At 36.8% G+C, this 20047-nt stretch overlaps 1 protein-coding gene across 2 annotated transcripts in view; it reads right to left on the bottom strand.

Annotated features, from left to right (window-relative positions):
- The window catches only part of ELP4 (elongator acetyltransferase complex subunit 4), a 236533-nt gene that overhangs the window by 44487 nt on the left and 171999 nt on the right, over positions 1-20047 (bottom strand). The window lies entirely within an intron of this gene.

The raw sequence follows: 20047 nt of genomic DNA, 5'->3' as shown, positions 1-20047 counted from the left end.
ATCTGAGCAAGGCAGAGAGAGCTAGAGAGGAAGGGCAGGGCAGAGAGAAGGGCAGTGGTGGAGCAGCCTGCATTCGCAGGAAACTCCTGTGGGACAAGCAGGAGCTGCACTTGAGTCAGCTTGCTGGTGCTCTACCCGAGGTGATGACCTGCCTGGCAGCGGGAGGCCATCAGCAAGAGGCTGGCGAGGCACACCACTGTGGGCACGGAAGGAGGTGGCACGACTGCTATGCTCTGACCTCAGAAAACAACACGGTGTGGACACCCTACAGGGCTCTCTGAAACTCTCATCTATCCAGGCTTTGAGAGGGCCAGGATTTGGATGCCGGCCTCAGATGTAGCCAGAGAAGTAGTCATAATGGACAGAGGACTCTACAAGTGGGCAGCTGTGTAAAGAAACATGTGCCCTGTTACCACTCCATTCTCCCTGGTCCAACACACTGGAGAAGCCAGGCCCTGCAAAGGGCAGGGAGACCCAGAATCTTCAGAACCAGACACAGCTCTCCAATCCCTCTCCACCTTTCAAACAGTGAGGATCCCAGTTCAAGCCTGCACTGGGTAGAGGGCAGGTGAGATTTTAAACTGCATTTGAGGCTAAATTTTAATAAACAAGTGGCCCCAAAGTTGGTGAATATGACAAAGATATATGACAAAGATATACCTAAGGGACAGGAAAAGATTTGACAAAGCCAGTTGAAAGCTCCCATGAGAGCAAATAAAATTGTTTAATATGTATACCTCCTGAGTTGACATTCCTCAATAAACTGGTTAAATAAACAGGTTAGCCTTGGCTCTTATCCCATGTTTTTCTATGGTGACATACTACGTTCTGGAGGAAAAGAAAGTCAGTAGAGGAAGCAACCGTCACGGTCTCTGGCCTGGTCCCTTGAAAATCCCGCAAATAAAGTTAATGAGAGTTATTAGGAACTATCTTGCTGGCAACTTGAAGGCACATGCATCAAGGAACCACACTGCATGTTGTCTTTGAATTCTCTTATTTTGGAGAGATGGGTTAGACAAATTGACCCAGCAATTTCTCCATTATAATGTCAAGATTTTATAATAGCAATTTCAATCAAAATAGTGGCTTTATAATAGCAATTATGATTAAGATGAAATGGCTGCAGTCAACACTAGTATTTTTACACAAAGAAACATGACATCACCTTTAACAAGGGAGACAAAAAGAAAATAAAGTCAACATTGGGGTAGTTATTGGTAGACAGCCCCCTTTCTTCCTGCCTCACACACTTTTCTTCCCAGTGCAGACTTCTCAAGGAAGGGTCTAAGTATTTACCAAGAATGTTGACCAGCAGAGGTGTCCAGCAACTTTCTTTCCACTTCTTTCTCTGAGACAAAGAGGTTTGAGGCCCAGCTCTGTCATTAATTAGCTGCATAACCTTGGGCAGGGCAATTTGGGTGGGGATTGGAGTAGACATCTACAGAAGGTTTTAAAACATCACAATTCTAGGATTATCCACAAATCCCCGAGAGAAGCCTGTTTATTTGATAGTTGCTTTTGATGCTCTAACTAGACCAAGGCAACAGCCTGTTAGAGAATACCCAAGGTACCTGCAATCAATCAGGATTTTATCTTCTAGAAATTTGCTTTAAGACAAAGCCACCAACATTGCACAGTGCTTACAAGTGTGATTTGCTTTTTGAGTGAATGTCTCAGTTATTCACTCTTTCAGTTGTCCTACAAGGATCACTGGGAGCCAGACTCCCTGGGTTTGAATCTTCAGTGTACCCTTTATTACAGAGTGACCTTGGATACCAGTTACTTCATCTAGAAAATGAAGATAACAATGGCACATACTTCATAAATTTTTCTGAGGATTAATGAATTAATACCTGTAAAGTGCTTAGAACAGTGCCTGGCATAACAGATGTTAGCCATTATCTTATTATTTTATGGGTAGATTTGGTTTAGCCTGCAGGCAGCTTCACAGATGTCACATAGAAGGGCTCAGAGCTTGGGGTTTAATGCTCTGTAACTGTCGCCTGGAAATTCTTAATATTTCTATCTTTGAACCTGTGTTCTGTAAGTCAAGTCTGGTGGGACAATGGAGCATGCACAGAGGAATGGCTACACTGCAGTCTCCTCCTCCCAGTCTCCAGCTTTCTGCTCTCCCTGGTGAATACTGTTGCTCTCTGCTTCTGTTCAGGCAGGGTGCCCCTGGGTATGGATGCGGAAAGGGTCAGGGATGGCATGTATCCCATGGCATCTTGAGGTGGGGCACAACATCAGGCACTGGGCTAGACACACAGAATTCAAAGAGAAACAAGTACTTACACTTCCAATTCTGATAAATTATCTTATAGTGCATCAGCTGTCTCATTGAAATCAACTAGAAAACCTATAATAACAATTTAAAAAATTTAAATAAAGTATCAGCTGTTCCCATATGGGTTTACATTTCCTGCCTACAGGTTTCACTTCAATGATATATGGGATGCTTAATTATTGATAATGGAATCCCACACAAAATTGGATCTAATGAAAGAAATTACTTTATAGGAAAAGAGATGTGGGAGAAGGTCCATGACCATGGGACCCACTGGTTATGAGGTGGGGGCATGGAGGCAGCTGTCCTGCCCAGGGCTGGCAGTGCTTCAGAGCATTTGGTGGGCACTGGGCAAGGGCAAGCTTCTTGTCCACCTCTGATCCAGGTAGCTGTCATGTTCCAGGGTGAAGGCTGCAATTCCCATCCAGTATGGGTTGGGACCACGGGGCTACAGGAAGGGGAGATGCCTGGCTCACTTCCCCACCTCTGGCCAAGGCACAGCATCTCAAGTGGCTGGAGGAGGGAAAACCTGATATCTGATGGGCAGCTTATGCCTGAGCCATGGGGTGAGACTACCAGGGGCCCATGAGAATCTGTGCTCTGAGAGTATACACCTGCCTGAAGGAACATGACACAACCTAGCAAATGCAAACACCACTACAAGCTGAGAGACAGATCATGGAAGAAAGAAAAAAAAGCTTCATATTTTAGTACCTTTAATGGCACTTTTTCTGGTTTTTTTGAACAAGGGGCTCCACATTTCCAATTTCCTTGGCTTCACAAATTGTGTAGCCTGTCCTATCTGCAAGCCTTACTTTCTTCCATAGAAGGCTTTTAAAATAGGCTCTTTTACTAGGCATTATCACTGAGAAGTCACAGATGGTGGGCGATTAAACTATCTGAAATGAATCACTCAAAAACTCATACTGGGGCTTCCCTGGTGGCGCAGTGGTTGAGAGTCCACCTGCCGATGCAGGGGACGCGGGTTCGTGCCCCGGTCCGGGAAGATCCCACATGCCGCGGAGCGGCTGGGCCCGTGAGCCATGGCCGCTGAGCCTGCGCGTCCGGAGCCTGTGCTCCGCAGCGGGAGAGGCCACAGCAGTGAGAGGCCCGCGTACCGCAAAAAAAACCACACAAAAAAACAAAAAAAACTCATACTAGCTTAATATTTTCAAGATTACCATTCTCTTCAATCCATTTGGCAGAAATCAAGTACTGTCTCTTTCCTGAATTCTCAAGTCTTAATCATTAGCGCTTTGGACAAAAGAATGAGCACTGAAAACAAACAACAACAAAAATATATAACATTTAAAAAAGTTTCCTGTGGGAGGTCTTCTCTTATTACCAATGGCCAACCTGGACAAGTGTGCTTTTTATCTGAGGAATATTTCAGTTATTTAAATATTTGAGTACTATATATATCATGATAACAATATAAATTACACTTAAATTATAATTTTTCACCCAAAATTTGAATCAATATTTTCCACAACAACATTTCCATTTCCACAACATTATGGAAGCTGCTGGCAATGGGGCTGTGTATCAGGCTGAGGTGGGCATATAATAAAAGTGAGGAAGGCAATGGAGAGGGCTATGCCATCAGTCAGGGAGCAAGTAGTAAAAGTGAACTCATTAGCATTTTAAAACAATTGATAAGTTACTGCCAATTACTTAAATTATAAAGGCTTAAAGATCAAGCCTAGTAAAAGCATCTAAAAACAAAATCAATAGTACCCTGGATCTTATGAATTGTACATGTGTTTTTAGTTTGGTCAACATTTGGATGTTTTTATTTCAATAGTATTCTCAATCGAACCATTTCATCTGAGAAATGATTTGCTCATTTATAGTTTCTGATTGATTAATGTCCTTAGGGCACTGCCAAATTAGAATTTGCTACCCCAAATATTCCCCACAAGAAGACTTGCCACTGGTTCAAAAGTGTACCAAATGAAAGAAGGCAAATCCAAATTCCAGCTGAGCAGTCAGGAAGCATCATCTTGGATTGAATGGAAAATCAGGAGTTGAATGCACAGTTTTAGAAAACAGATTAAAAAAAAAAAAAGCCAACATACTTAAAAATCCTAACAAACCAAAAGCAGTGTTGTGTTACAGTTCCAATTATATTTGTGCCTACAACCTATGTTACAGACCATAATCTTATAATTTTCTGTTTCTCTTAATGGCAACAGGTTAATAGCCACAAGGAACATCTTGCACACCAAGATCGAAAAAAGCCTGTTGGTGTAAGGCATTTGGCATCAGACTAGAGTTGCACAGGCTGACGTCAAAATCTTCAAACAGAAACTTCAGAACTTCCTTATGAATGCTGAAGGCAAGTCATTGACTTCATACTAGCTCCAGAGTACATCTTTCTGGGGATAGCATTCAACCACGTAAACAACAAAACTGGGCAAACAAAGTCTGACTGTGTACTTGGAAGTGAAAGTCTTAAGCAGAACAAAATACGAGTCAGCTTCCAAAGCCACCAAGCTTCAGATAAGAATCTATGACTAAATACAAAATTGGGAGTAAGCAGCATATACAATAGCAATTCTGACAGATGGGGCAGCTTAGCACTGAGCAATAGTCCCCATTCCTGTACCATGATCACAAACTCCCCTGGCCTGGCTTCTCAGGCTGGGCAAGAGAACCAGGGGGAACATGATTTCATTCCATCTGGTCCTTGGCACTTACCTTCCTTTTGCTTTATCTTGCAGTGTGAATCTGCTCATTCTCCTGGTGCTCTCTCCAACTTTTCTTCCTAGCTATGTTGCTTATGTTTCTTAAGTGCAAGGGTTTTGCACAGCATGTCATGGTTGGTACCAGTCACTGGTGGACACTTAAGAAGGGCATTTTAAATCTTCGGTTGTTCTCAATGACCTCAATTGATTAATGAGTACTATTCTCAGTTAAGGTATAAATGTCTCAGTGAGTCCACATTTTACCAAAGGACTTAAAAAATTATAAAGTTTTATTGTTCCTTACCAACTATTCCTTTGCTTAGCAACTGAAAGACACTTTCATTCATTTTATCTTTTTTTTTTTTTTGGCCTGACTAGAGCACAAGAGTAGCTGGACTGTGTGCCTGCGTCAGCGGGTTACCACTTCAGTACAACTCAAGCAAAACAATTTGAAAAAGTGCCAAACTGTTTTGGGATTGGACAGACAAGAGTGACCCTTCATGAGTCCATGAATAATGTAAACAGGGAACATATTGCTGAGGTCAAAGAGAACGAAAAAGGTCAAAAGTAGTTGCCTTCGGAGAAAAAAGAGGTGTAAGAGTTTAGCAGGGCAAACAGCATTTGAAATGGAGACCATACTCTGTTTATACATTAAGTTTAGAGTTTTAGTTTTTCCAGTGGCAAACTGTGTTAATTATAATTATTTGTCTTGAAGGTTTCTGACTTTGCAGTCACAGAACTGTGCTGAGGTTTTCTGTCTAACTCTTCCCTTCTGCTTTCTCTATTACCAAGTAATTATCCAATTACTTGAATAAAAATGGTGATGTAGTAGTTAATATAACTTAACCCATTTCATCAAAACTATGTCAGAACTTTTAATGAAGAGAATACTTGAAAAAGACAAAAAACCCAAACTTTTTAAGGTCATCCTAGTGATTGTGTAGTGGTGTCTCCTGATTTTTCCCAATATTTTATTGTGAAAAATTCAAACATATAGAAAAGTTGAAAAAAATTTTTTAAGAGAACACTCATATACACACCACCTATACTGTACAATTACCCTTTTTATACACTTGCTTTATCACCTTTCTAAACATCGATCTACCTACCAATCCATCTTATATTTGGTGAATTTTAAAGTAAATTGCAGACACCAGTACACTTTACCTCTAATCACTTTGGCATGTATATCATTAGCTAGAATTCAATATTTACATATGGTTCCTTTTCTTCAAAAGATATACTGTGATGTAATCCACACACCGTACAATGCACCCTTATGGTTCCTTTATACATCAAAACTTTTAGTGGAGAAAATATGGCACATTTTTTACCTCTGTCATTATTATATGTGTCAGATAACACTTATGGCTTTCAGACCTTCTGCTGATAAACACAGATAGCTACACTTTTTGGAAAAACAAAAATTTCAAATTTGGAAAAGAGACAGACACTTCCCCCAACCCTAATAAATTGAGAAATTTTGTTACTAGAATAATAGATAGCAATTATAAAACTCAACTTCAAATCTGAGTTATTTAGACAAATGACGTTTCATCTATAATCATTCCATAAAAACTGTGTCACTGCAGACCATGGGTTCAAATACTTTAAACTACCACAGTTTTGCACCCGCTTACAGGCGCAGATTATATTTTCCAAAGATAACTGCACAACATTACCCATTCCACATGCTCTTGTACAATGTGATCTTGTATCAGTGTGATCAAGAGGCAGGTTTAATTCTTCTCTCCCTGAATCTGGGTGGCCTTGTGACTGTTTCTCAATAGAGTATGGCAGATGTAATCCTCAATGATGGGTCATAAAGGCCAGGCAGCTTCTACCTTGTTTTCTAGGACATTTGCTTTTGGAGTTCTGAGCTGCCATCTAATCAGTTCAACCACCAGGTAAGAAGAGGCTACCAAGTCATGAGGAAGCCTAGGTCACATGGAAAGACTACAGACAGGTGCTCCAGAGGACAGCCTCAACTGCAGTCCCAGCTGACGGCCAGCATGTACCATTAGACATGTGAGTGAAAATGCTCCTAGTTGATTGCTACCTTTAGTTATCAAATTCTTCCAGCTGAGAGAGAACCTAGACATCATGGCACAGTGCATATATGGAGCATAACTGCTGTGTCCTGTTCAAATTCCTGACGCACAGAAACCTTGGATGTAATAAAATTTTTTTTTACATCACTAAGTTTCGGGGTGGTTTGTTACACAGCAATAATAACCAGAACAGCCCTTCTCTATCTCCTACACTACAAAACAAACCAAAAAGTACCACTGTCTTAAAAAAGAATATATAATTTTTGTTTGGCAGGATATCTGCAGATATTAAATACATTAAAAGGATCATACAATCCCATGATCAAGTGGGATTTATTTCAGGGATGCAAGGATGATTCAACATCCACAAATTAATCAATCTGATACACCACACTAACAAAATGAAGGATAAAAATCATATGATCATTTCAATAGATACAGAAAAAGCATGTGATAAAATTCAACATCCATTCATGATAAAAAGAACTCTCAACAAAGTAGGTATAGAGGGAGAATACTTCAACAAAATAAAGGGCATATATGACATCATACTCAATGGTGAAAAGTGAAAAGTGTTTCCTCTAAGATTGGAACAAGACAAGGATGTCTACTCTTGCCACTTTTACTCAATATAGTACTGGAAGTCTTAGCCAGAGCAGTTGGGCAAGAAAAAGGAATAAAAGGTACCCAAATCAAAAAGGAGGAAGTAAAACTGTCTCTATTTGCAGATGACATGATATTATATAGAGAGAATCCTCAAAACTTTATCAAAAAACTGTCAGAATGTTCTATAAATGAATTCAGTAAAATTGCTGGATACAAAAACAATATAGAGAAATCAGCTGCATTTTTATACACCAACAATGAGTTATCAGAAAGAGAAATTTAAAAAAATTCTATTTACAATTGCATCAAAAAGAATAAATACCTAAGGATAAATTTAATCAAGGAGGTGAAAGATCTATACACTGAAAACTATAAACACTGAAGAAGGAAACTGAAGAAGATACAAAGAAATGGAAAGATACTCTCTATGTTCATGGATTGGAAAACTTAATATTGGTAAAATGTCCATCTTACCCAAAGCAATCTACAGATTCAGTGCAATCTCTACCAAAATTCCAATAGCATACTTCACAGAAACAGAGCAAACAATCCTAAATTTGTATTAAACCACAAAAGACCCTAAATAGTCAAAGCAATCTTGAGAAAGAACCACAAAGCTGGATGCATCACATTTCCTGATTTCAAACTATATTGCAAAGCTATAGTAATCAAAACATTATGGTATTGGCATAAAAACAGACACAAAGATCAATGGAACAGAACAGAAAGTCCAGAAATAAACCCATACACTTATGGTCAATAATTTTTGATAAAGGAGCCAAGAATGTGCAATGGGGAAAAGAGAGTCTCTTCAATAAAAGGTCCTGGGAAAACTGGAGAGTCACATGCAAAATATGCAACTGGTCCCTTATCTTATGCCATACACAAAATCAACAAAATGGATTAAAGACTTGAATTTAAGACCTGAAACTATAAAACTCCTAAAAGAAAACATAGGGGGTAAGCTCCTTGACAATGATTTTTTCGATCTGACACCAAAAAGCAAAGGCAATTAATGCAAGAATAAACAAGTGGGACTACATTAAACCAAAAACTTCTGCACAGAAAAGGAAACCATCAAAAAAGTGAAAAGGCAACCTACAGAATGGAAGAAAATATTTGCAAATCACATATCTGACAAAGGGTTAATATTCAAAAAAATAGAAAGAACTCATACAACTCAATAGCAAAAAACCAATATTCTGTTGAAAAATGGGCAGAGGAACTGAATAGACACTTTTCCAAACAAGACATACAAATGGCCAACAGGTACATGAAAATGTGCTCAACATCACTAACCATCAGGGAAATGCAAATCAAAACCACAATGAGATACCACATCACACCTATTAGAATGGCTGTCATCAAAAAGATAAGAGATTGGCAAGGATGTGGAGAAAAGGGAACTCTTTTACACTGTTGGTGGGAATATAAATTCATGTAGTCACTATGGAAAACAGTATGGAGTTCCCTCAAAAAATAAAATATTGAGGTACCACATGATCCAGCAATTCCATTTCTGGATATATACTGGAAGGAAATGAAGTTACTATCTTGAAGAGATATCTTTACCCCCATGTTCACTGCAGCATTTTTTGTTTTTTTAAACAATAGCCAAGACATGGAAACAACCTAAATGTCCACTGATGGATGAATGAATGAAGAACATGTGGCATATATACATAAAGGAATATTATTCAGCCATAAAAAGAAGAAAATTTTGCCATTTGTGACATGAATAGACCTTGATGGCATTATGCTAAGTGAAATGAGTCAGATAAAGACAAATACTGTATGATCTTACTTATATGTGGAATCTAAAATAACTGAACTTACAGAAACAGAGAACAGATTGGTGATTGTCAGAGGCAAGGGGTGAGGGGAAATGGGTGAATGTGGCCAAAGGTACAAACTTCTAGTTATAAGATAGATAAGTTCTGGGATGTAATGGACAGCATAGTGACTACAGTTAACAATACTGTATTGTATATTTGAAAGTTGCTAAGAGAGTAGATCTTAAAATTCACATCAAGAGAAAAAAACTGTAACTGTGAGGTGAAGGATATTAACTAAACTTATTGTGGTAATCATTTTGCAATAAACATATCTATCAAATCATTATATTGTATACCTTAAAGTAATACAATGTTATATGTCAATTATATCTCAATAAAACTAGAAACAACGAACTATATAAATTTGGTTTGGCAGATATATCTGCATAAGGAAATACTTTATAAGATATCACCTCAGGTAGTTAATATCAAGTTCTATGTTTAGGTATGCAGAAATTTTTATAAAATGTTGCTCTAAGAATTTCATGATATTTGTCAAGTAGTTCCAACCACTGGCTGGGTAGTAACGTTAGTTGCCTATATTAGGGGATAAATATAGCCTAAACCAACACGCAAAAAAGGGATTTTGGTTGATTGCAAGCTCAATGAGTCAACTATGGATATGGTTACCAAGAAAACTAATATATTTTCAGGTCCATAAATAGAAGCACTATCTCAGTGCCATGGATTCCTTTGGCAATGTGGTAAAGCCAGTGAACTCCTTTTCAGAATAATGATTTTAAATGTAAAAAATAAAATACATTAGATTATAAAGGAAACAAATTGCATTTAAATGTTATCAAATAATAAACATCTTTGATTTAGCAATATCTGCTTTAAAAAAATTAACTCTTAAATAACAAGAATAGCAGTGGGACTAATATCTAGGAAAGGAGAGGAGTATAAATGATATTTTGAGATATCTGCGTAGTTATAAACTTATATGTAAACTCGTATGTAAAAATCTGTGATTTCTATTAATGAAGCCTTGGTTGTTGCCAATGCTACTGTGGTTTGCTGCCTATATTCATAATTAAGAAAATACTAAATTTCAGTGAGAGGTAAATGAAAATAAAGATGTAAATTTCTCTTCCACCCAAGTTCCTGGAACCCCTAAATTTTATCCACAGATCCCTTATTTTTAAATCCCTTCAATAGGACAAGCATTTACTTATGGTTTCATGGGTTTATGGCATTCCTGGCCTCCTCATTCACTTTTTCCTTTCTTTGCAGCTATTTATTTAAAAGCTGGGGAGAAAGGTTAGAACAAATATGCATGAGACTCCAGTCTTATATTCAGAATTGTCCATTATCTTCTCACCAGTCAATTAAAATCCCACCCATTATTCCAGGCCTAGTTCAAGTCCTACTTTCTCTAGTAAGGTGATAGGATCTGTAATGATTGCTCTTTTCTCTGACTTCCTACTGCAGGTGGAGTCAGTTTACCCTCATTTTAGCATTCAGTCTCTATTTCATCTACCAGCAGTTTGTCTCCTCATCTAGGCAAGGAAGTTTATAGAAATTGAGAGTGTTTGTCATTTTGTAACACTCAGAACATATTGCTAGGTACACTGCAGGCACATGATGTGTCCTTGTACAATGTCATTCTACTGGTGATGCTGTCCAGCTGTGCAAATCACCTATATGGCTGTGGGAAAGTGAGACCACATGTATTCTTCACCATCACTGTCAATTACAATGGATCACTGAGGATGGGCTATACAAGATGTATCCTTATACTAATAATAACACTTATGTGGCATTTGTTATATGCCAGATACTCTTCTAAGCATTTTGCATATTCATTTAATCCTCTTATTAGCTCTATGATGTACTGTATTCATCTCCATTTTACAAACGAGGCAACTGAGGCACAAATTAGTAGAGATGAAATTTGAAACTAGGCATTCTTTTCCAGAGCTAGGGCACTCAACCACTACACTGTACTGCCACTCATGATATTCATAAATACAAGAAATCCTTGTATATATACCTGCGAGTTTAACATGAAATCACTCATTTGACAATTAACTTTTCTTCCGCTGAACTCTTATATCGCCTGACTCAGTAATCATTAACTCGGCCCTTGCACTGTTAGAATTTTATTACAATAATAGCAGCTATCATTTACTGAGTACTTGTTATGTGCCAGATCCTGGGCTAAGTAATTTCATGTATAGTTAATCTGTGTAACAACCCTATGAGGCAGGAAAGGAAACCAAGTCTCCCATATAGTAAAAGATAAAGCAGTAAAAGAGCAAGGATTCTAAACCAAGGCTGTCCAAATGCATGCTTAAAACACTCTGCTATACTACTTTCCCATGTGTTTTTGCCTTATTTCTGCAATTAGACTGCAAATTCTTTGAAGGCAGAGATTATAGCTCCTACTTGCTTGTTGATTCCATAATACTTTAAGTGCCTTGATCCTAATCAATATTGAAAAAGTGTTTTTTGATTGATGGATACAACTGATGCTTTATAGTATTCAGAATGGTGTAGTACAAAGGCTGTGGGGTCTCTTTGTGCATCATCTGGGAAGTTAGCTAAAGTCTTCCAGCTTCAGCTTCCTTATCATTAAAAGGAAAATACAGTTAATTATAGGGGTGTTTAAAGATTAAAAGGCAATAGGACTTCCCTGGCAGTCCAGTGGTTAAGACTCTGTGCTTCCAACGTAGGGGGTGCGGGTTAGATCCCTGGTTGGGGGACTAAGATCCCACATGCCGTGTGATGTGGCCAAAAAAAAAGAAAAATTAAAAGGCAATAATATCTCTAAAATATTTATTATAATTCCACATAGTAAGTACTCAAAAAATGCCACCTTCTTACTCACTTCTTTGAAACATAATTTTTGGGCCATGTCTACAATGACTGATTTTACTATACAATTTTGTATAATTGCTTATATTTGGTTGTGCAATTGTTGAGGTTTTTTCTTTTTCTCAAAGTCAGCTAAAATGATAACTGTTAGTTTATTTTAAATCATAGAAAGAATTCTTTTCTGAGACAATGAAATGGTTCTGTCTCTATGGTCTATCAAACTCTATGGTCTATCTACTGATGAGCAAATATGAAAGAAATGTATGGTAGACAGAATAAAGTCTATATCCTAATCCCTGGAATCTGTAATATGTAACTTTATGTGACAAAGGGAAATTAAGGTTACTAATCAGTTGACCTTAAAATAGGGAGATTACCCAGGTTTCTCCCAGTGAGCCCAATGTAATCACAAGCACCTTCATCTCCACTCTACCTGGAATGTTCTTTCTCTTCTTCTCTGTCCATTCAGCACAAACTAATCTTCTCTAAGTATCCATAGCACTCATATTCTCCCCCTGCATTTTAGCTTCTAATGCACATTATTCTCTCTCATTTGCATGTTATTCATTAGTATTTCAGGTTTGTATGTTTTGTTTCCCTGTTAGTTCCTTGATGACTGATGATGGTTTATGGGCACATAAGTGTGCATTATATTAATTTCTACTTTTGTATATGTTTGAAATTTTCTATTATAAAAAGTTAAAAAAAACAAGGGATGCACCCTTCTAATCTGTAAAGCATTCTTTCAATTTCTACGTTTCTCCTTTCCTAGCACTGTAAAGCTGGTTGAGTTGGTTTTGCCTTTAAAGTTCTACCTCTTTTGGTTGAAGAAACATGATGTAAAAGATATGATACTATGCTCAAAGGCTCATGGCCTCATCTAATATAACAGTAAATTAGTGTACATTATTCAAGATAAAACTTTCACTGTTGCTCAGTAAAGAGAAGCACGAATAATTCAATTCACTGGTTAATTGTTGATGGAATCTTTGAAAGCTTTGCTTCAGTGTTATTGATACAGGATTCCTTGTTAGCATATTTCTGGCAAGAAATGATTGAGACAGAAGGTTTTCGTCAACATTTAATAAAGAAAAAGTTAGAATCAATAGTAAAACTTACTATTGGTAGTTTATACTGTAAAGTATTAACAACACAACATGTTAATTAATTTCTAATTCTCTATTCTATTATTTAGATTTCATGAAGGTTGATTGGACTTGATCCATCATTTTACGGAAAATTAATTATTTCAAATACATGCACCACTTTATGCAACCTGCCTGATTTGCATTGAAGAAAATTCAGCAGAAGTAATTGAGGCACAAGCAAATACTGGCACTGACTGAACTCAATTTTCATTCCAAATTTCTGCAAAATCCCAAGGCACAACAATATCAGATGCAAGGGGGAAAACAAACAAAAGCAATGTGAAAAGGGAACATGAAGAGAGAATATTACAAGAATCAGAGAACAAAGGGATTGCAAAACTATTTTAGTGCCATAGATGAGCAGTGAGGGCTTCATTCAGGCAAGGTGGAATAAGATATCATATGGCATCCTGACAATTGATGTCTTCATTTAAATGTAAGAATTTACATTCTAATTAGAAAGAATTTACATCTTAATCAGAGGCAGCTGTATTATCTTGTTACTGTTTTTTTCAAAGGTAATGAACTAAAGTACTGCTGTGCTTTTTCAACCAGAAACTAAATAGACAGCATCCAGTGTTATTTTATAGTTTACCTGCTGTAAGCTGTTATTAATATTTTCAAAGATTAAATTTCGAACAAAATCTTTTAAAAATGAAAATTGTATTAGACATCACTAGAATAGTATGACAAAGACTAATTTAAAGTATTTAAACAAATCCTTTTCTAACTTGTATTTTAAATGTACTTATTTATCAAGCTAATAGAAGCCTCTTATGATTTATTAATATAATATTGTTTTCCTTTGGGCAGATGTAGAAAAGCTACTAAAGCAGGTATGTATCATATTCTGGTGAAACCCTGTTGTTCTTAAACTTACGTTTAGTTATAAGAGATCATTTACTAAATGTAAAACTTTATCTTATTAAGACCATTTAAAGTGTATTCTTTTTTTCTGCCTATGAAATTTAATACAGAAAGATAACAAATATGTATAATAATAGTTGCTTGTTTTATACTATTTTGTTACTACCACATTAATAACATTTAAAAATGTAATGCTTCACAAATATACACAATTCTGATGGTGTACAGGATTGCCATAGTTAGTGAAATTAAAGGAAATAATGCATTCAAATTCACACTGTTCTATTCTAGGTTGTTCATAGTGGTAGCAAGACCTAGGTATTGATAGTTGGTGATATCTTTGCAAAATCAAGCCCATCATTCATATGAGAATCAGCATGAGCTCACTGACCCATGGTTTAGAAGAAATTGGGCTTGGCCTAAAAGAAATCAAGCTGGAGAAAATTACAAGTGTTAATAAAAATGTAAAATGTCACCTTTGTCCCTAGCACTAGGCATCTTCAGGTTATTGATACTTATTTCCATCAGCTGCATTATTAATATGAAGTTGTAGTATGGGCCAGTTTTTAATTTGCAGCTTTATGATTTAATTCATTATATAATTTTTTCTTATTAAAGTGGAGGAAAATAATAAATAGACTAGAGCTGTATCTACCAGTCTATTAAATAAATGACTAATGTGGTTAATTTGGTCAAAATATTTGATTTAAAGACTTATAGAGAGAGTCTAAAATAATTCTGAGGTACATATTTATCTTTATCATCATACTTCCTGGATCCATACGTACAGAAGAAAAACAGATCATACACGAATGTGCTATATTTTAAGAAATGAAAGAACAGAATAATTTCAGGTATATTAAAAAAAGATGGAATTAATTTTAAGGTGGCATTTTCCTAATCTGGGCCACCCTGTTGACAAAGAGGAGATAATTATTAGTTCACTAGTGTTTTTTCTTACATTCCCACTAAAGACAATTTATGGAGGAAATGATTCAGATGGGCCTGACTGAATTACTGGCTCTGAAAGATGGCTTTATATTGCTGTCAGAAACCGTCAGCCCACTTTTGAAAGGTTTATTTGTCTATGGCTCTTCTGTGTATGATTTGTTATGAGGACACCTAACACTTACTACATAGCACACACAGTGTCTTCATTTTCAAAAGTATACCAGATAACTTTTTGATTATCCCTAGGTTTATGAAACCTGTTTGCCTTTTTGAAAAGAGTATCTATAGATAAAAGTACATTTTGCTCTTTATATTTACATATGGTTCCAAGTTTAATATAATATCCTTTGAGTTAGAGTATATCAGCGTGTTACGTCTACCATCACCAGTTTTCTTCTTGGCCCCATGGTTACTGTAATCATAAATATTCATATCCAGTCTAAAAGAGCATAATGAAACATGTCTCCTCTTGCTCTGTCTTTTGTTTCCCTATAACTTTGGGCTTGGATTATCACAATTGCTTCCGAAATAGCTTCTTGCTTATAGTTACCTCCTCATCTAATGCCTCCTTCATGACACTGACAGCCTAAAGTCATGGGTTCTAATCATTACTATTACATTGCAAGCTCTGTTAGTTACATGGTATAGAAAAGACATGAATTCTAATCCTGATTCTATCACTATCTGGATCTTACTTCTCTTATCTGTAAAATGAAGAGGTGTGAAAATTTTATTTAATGACCTCTTTTTTCTTAAAACTAAATGCCCCCATTCTGAATCACTGTGTCTACTCACTGTGTTGTGTTTTTTTTTGTTATTGTTTTTTAAAAAATAAATTTATTTATTTATTTTTGGCTGTGTTGGGTCTTCGTTGCTGTGCAAGGGCTTTCTCCAGTTGCGGCGAGCGGGGGCTACTCTTCATCGCGGTGTGCGGGCCTCTCACTATCGTGGCCTCTCTTGTTGCGGAGCACAGGCTCCAGATGTGCAGGTTCAGTAGTTGTGGCTCACGGGCTTAGTTGCTCCGCGGCATGTGGGATCTTCCCCGACCAGGGCTCGAACCCGTGTCCCCTGCATTGGCAGGCAGATTCCCAACCACTGCGCCACCAGGGAAGCCCAACTCACTGTGTTTTAGTTATTCATTTCATGCCTATTAACTTATCATCTGTCTTTCAGCCCCAACCCGAAATGCATTTTTGTCTCTTTCTGGCTGGCCATCCAAATCCTGCTCATTTTTCAAGATCCACTTCAAACATCATCTCCGCATTGTTGCTCTCATAGTTCTGGTCAATCAACAATAATTTCCCTGCTCTAATCCATATATTCAGCAGATATTTATTGAGTACCTACTTTGTATCAGGGTGCTGGGGATGCAAGGAATAAATAAGAAAGGTGACCCCTGCGCTAAAAGAGCTTACACTGAAGTGGGTAAGACAGATTAAGTAACAAAACTCCAAGCTAGTAACAAAGACTAAAGATTGTGGTAAGTACAAGGAAGGCAACAGCTTGCTGAGAGAATGTGCACAATGTATATTATTTATACAGTGTGATCAGAGAAGGCTTATTTCCTATAGTATTCTTGGTATATTAATAATAACAGATAATTTAATCTATTATTATCTTGAATCGGCATTTGACTTAGCCTGGGTGTAAATCTTGCTTCCCCAAACTAGATTGTTAGAAGCAATGACACGTTGCAGGTAACTTAAATTGAATATTTAAGATGTGCCAGTTACTGTAATGGACAATTCACATGTATTTTATCATTTAATCCCTAGAACAAGGTAGGTATTGTGGGTTTTTAAAAATTTTTTTATTACCCCTTTTACTCAAGATGAGGAAAAAGGGACTCAGAATTAAACTAAGACATTTGGTTAAAGTTGGACAATTAGTAAGTGGCAGAGCTGGGACTAAAATCCATGTCTGCAAACACCAACATGCGGTATATTAATTACCATGATAAACCCCCTCTTGGAGACAGGGAGCATATTTAGAGAGTTTCAGTATCAGTCACTTGCACATACCAGGCACTTAATACTTAACACTTCCTTGGCTCTTGCAGTAGGCAGTACACCTCCCTGGAGACAGCTTCCCCATTCTCAGCATAAACTTAATTAGCCTCCAAAGACTTTTCCTGGAGACAGAGACCCTTGGATTGAAAATCCTGGATTACTTCTAATCTGGTTCTAACGTGGCTTCCCATAATTTTATTCCCAACTGGCACCAAGTTGTTGTATGCATGATGTTTTCCTACTCAGGATACTAGGTTTTGGGTGAACCTCACTCACATCAGCAATTGCCCATTTTGAGCTTATATTCTATCACTCAAATGATTTTGACTCAAATACTGAAAATATTCAATGATAGGACATATAGATCATAGAATTATTAAATAGTAGTAAATCTAATAAAGTTAATTAATCAAGGACCCCCTTTCACAGAGTTGGAATTATGTTTCAGTGTTTTAAAGACCAAAAGGATGTGCTGCCAAAGAAAAGTTTATATTTTAATTTCGTATGCAAAAGGAAAATGGGGAAATAAACCTCATTTTAATTTCAAACAAAATTGGGAATGTCGGTAACAACTTTCCTTGCATTCTTATTCAAATGGTTATACTAACAGTGAAGACCTTAGGCATGAATACTCCAAAAGAGCAGCTTAAAGAAAAAAGTATAATTGATTCAGAATGTGCTCTAGCATTGTTATTGTGATTTTCTTAGGAAGAAGTTAGAAGTTAGCTGGATTCTGTAACTTTATTGCTTAAATCTTCTTTCCCACTGCTGGGAAAAACAAGCACCCTCTCTTAGGGCTTCTTAGAGTATTCAGGTGCTAGTTGAAATCAGAGCTTAAAAAAGCACCACTTTTGCTGTACACCTGAAACTAACACAACATTGTAAATCAACTATACTTCAATAAAAACAAAGAAAAACAACAACAACAAAACCCCCAAAACAAACAAAAAGCCCCACCAGTTTATACCTTACTGGGATTAACATAACTTTTTCTCTTCTAGAGCTGGACAGATTATAGTAAATAAGTATTTTATTTATATATTTATTTAGCTTTATTGAGGTATAATTGATATACAAGAAATTGTACACATTTAACGGACATATCTTGATGAGTTTGGACATACGCATACACCTTAATACCATCACCACAATCAAAGAATCCAAAAATTTCCTTGTATTCTTCTGTTGCGATTTTTTTGTTTTGGGGGTGGTGGTGGTAAGAACATTTAACATGAGATCTGTCTCTTAACGCATTTTAAAGTGTACAATACAGTATTGTTAACTATAAGTACTATGCTGTACAGCAGATATCTAGAACTTACTCATCTTGCATAACAGAAATTTTATACCCATTGAGCAACAATTCCCCATTTCCTCCTCTCCCCAGTCCCTGACAACCACCATTCTATTCTCTGCTTCTATGAGTTTGACTATTTTAGATACCTCATGTATTATATAAAAGATAGGGTCCTAAGTTAAGGAAATGATGTGACATTGTCAAGAAAGAGTTAAAATCTTTGATGCTGATAACCTGAAATGTGGATAATACACTTGTAGGTGACTGAAAACTGGTTTTTAAAATTATGCCTTGAATTGCATGCCACTAAAATTTTAAAATCTAAATTATCTAAATTTAAATATCAGAGTTACATGTCATGGGTTATATGAAAAACATCTGAGATAAGACAGAGCTCTTTAATGGCTTTGTTGTGTACCAGGAACAAAGAAAGAAATTGCCCAGAGGATAACACTAAGCATAAGGAACAGAAAAGAAAATAGTCAAGATACTCTTAAGGTGAACAAATGAGAAATCAGAAAACAGAGTAATAAAAACAAAGAGAACACAGGAATAAATCACGGAGTTACTGGTTCACTAGTCTACATTACTGATGCAAATTCTTTTTATTTAGTTTTTTAAAGAAATTCTTTAAAAATAAAATTCAAGAACTAAGACAATGACCCCAGATAGCTATTGAATTCCCCAAGGCACAAAGAAACCCACTCCCAGAAGAAAATAACTAGCATTCTCCACCTGGGAACACATCCTGTCATCCCCTATGACCCCAGAGGAAGAATAAGATAGGCTACAGTAAAAAGAAATAGATAAACACATGATCCACATTCATCTCAAAAACAAAGACAAAAGCCTAATCAAGAATCACTTAACATTTAATCATATAAGTAACTATGGATACTCAACAAACAGAATTTATAGCTAATGAAATAGTTTATAAAGCACATGGAAGATGACTTTACAGTAGAATTAATATCCTCAAAATGTTATAAGACGGGCTGTTAGGAAAAGAATCAATTAGAAGACATGGAAAATTAGAATGTGATTGTCAAAACCAAAAAAGTTCAATTGACTAACAAAATGAATCAATTGATGAAGGGATTACTGAGCTAGAAGATAAGATTAAAGGGATTCTTCCTGGATATAAATCCAGGGCAAAAAAAGAACAACAAAAAAATCGAATAGAGAAGAGTTAAAAGACATGGACGTTTAAGCCAGAAAATTCAACATCTGTATAATAGGCATTAAAGAAGAGAAGAAAGGGAATGATAGGGAGGAAACAATTTGCATACAAAAATGGTAATTTATTATGCTAAAAGACAGGAGAAAAATTAGTAGCAGAAGAAATACTCAAAAATTCTTAAGCTAGGGGCTTCCCTGGTGGCGCAGTGGTTGAGAGTCCGCCTGCCGATGCAGAGGACACGGGTTCGTGCCCCGGTCCGCGAAGATCCCACATGCCGCGGAGCGGCTGGGCCCGTGAGCCATGGCCGCTGAG

The sequence above is a fragment of the Physeter macrocephalus genome, chromosome 16 (assembly GCF_002837175.3).
Source record: "Physeter macrocephalus isolate SW-GA chromosome 16, ASM283717v5, whole genome shotgun sequence".
Classification (NCBI taxonomy): Eukaryota; Metazoa; Chordata; class Mammalia; order Artiodactyla; family Physeteridae; genus Physeter; species Physeter macrocephalus.
The sequence above is the reverse complement of the archived record's forward strand: the minus strand, read 5'-3'. Positions and strand labels throughout refer to the sequence as shown.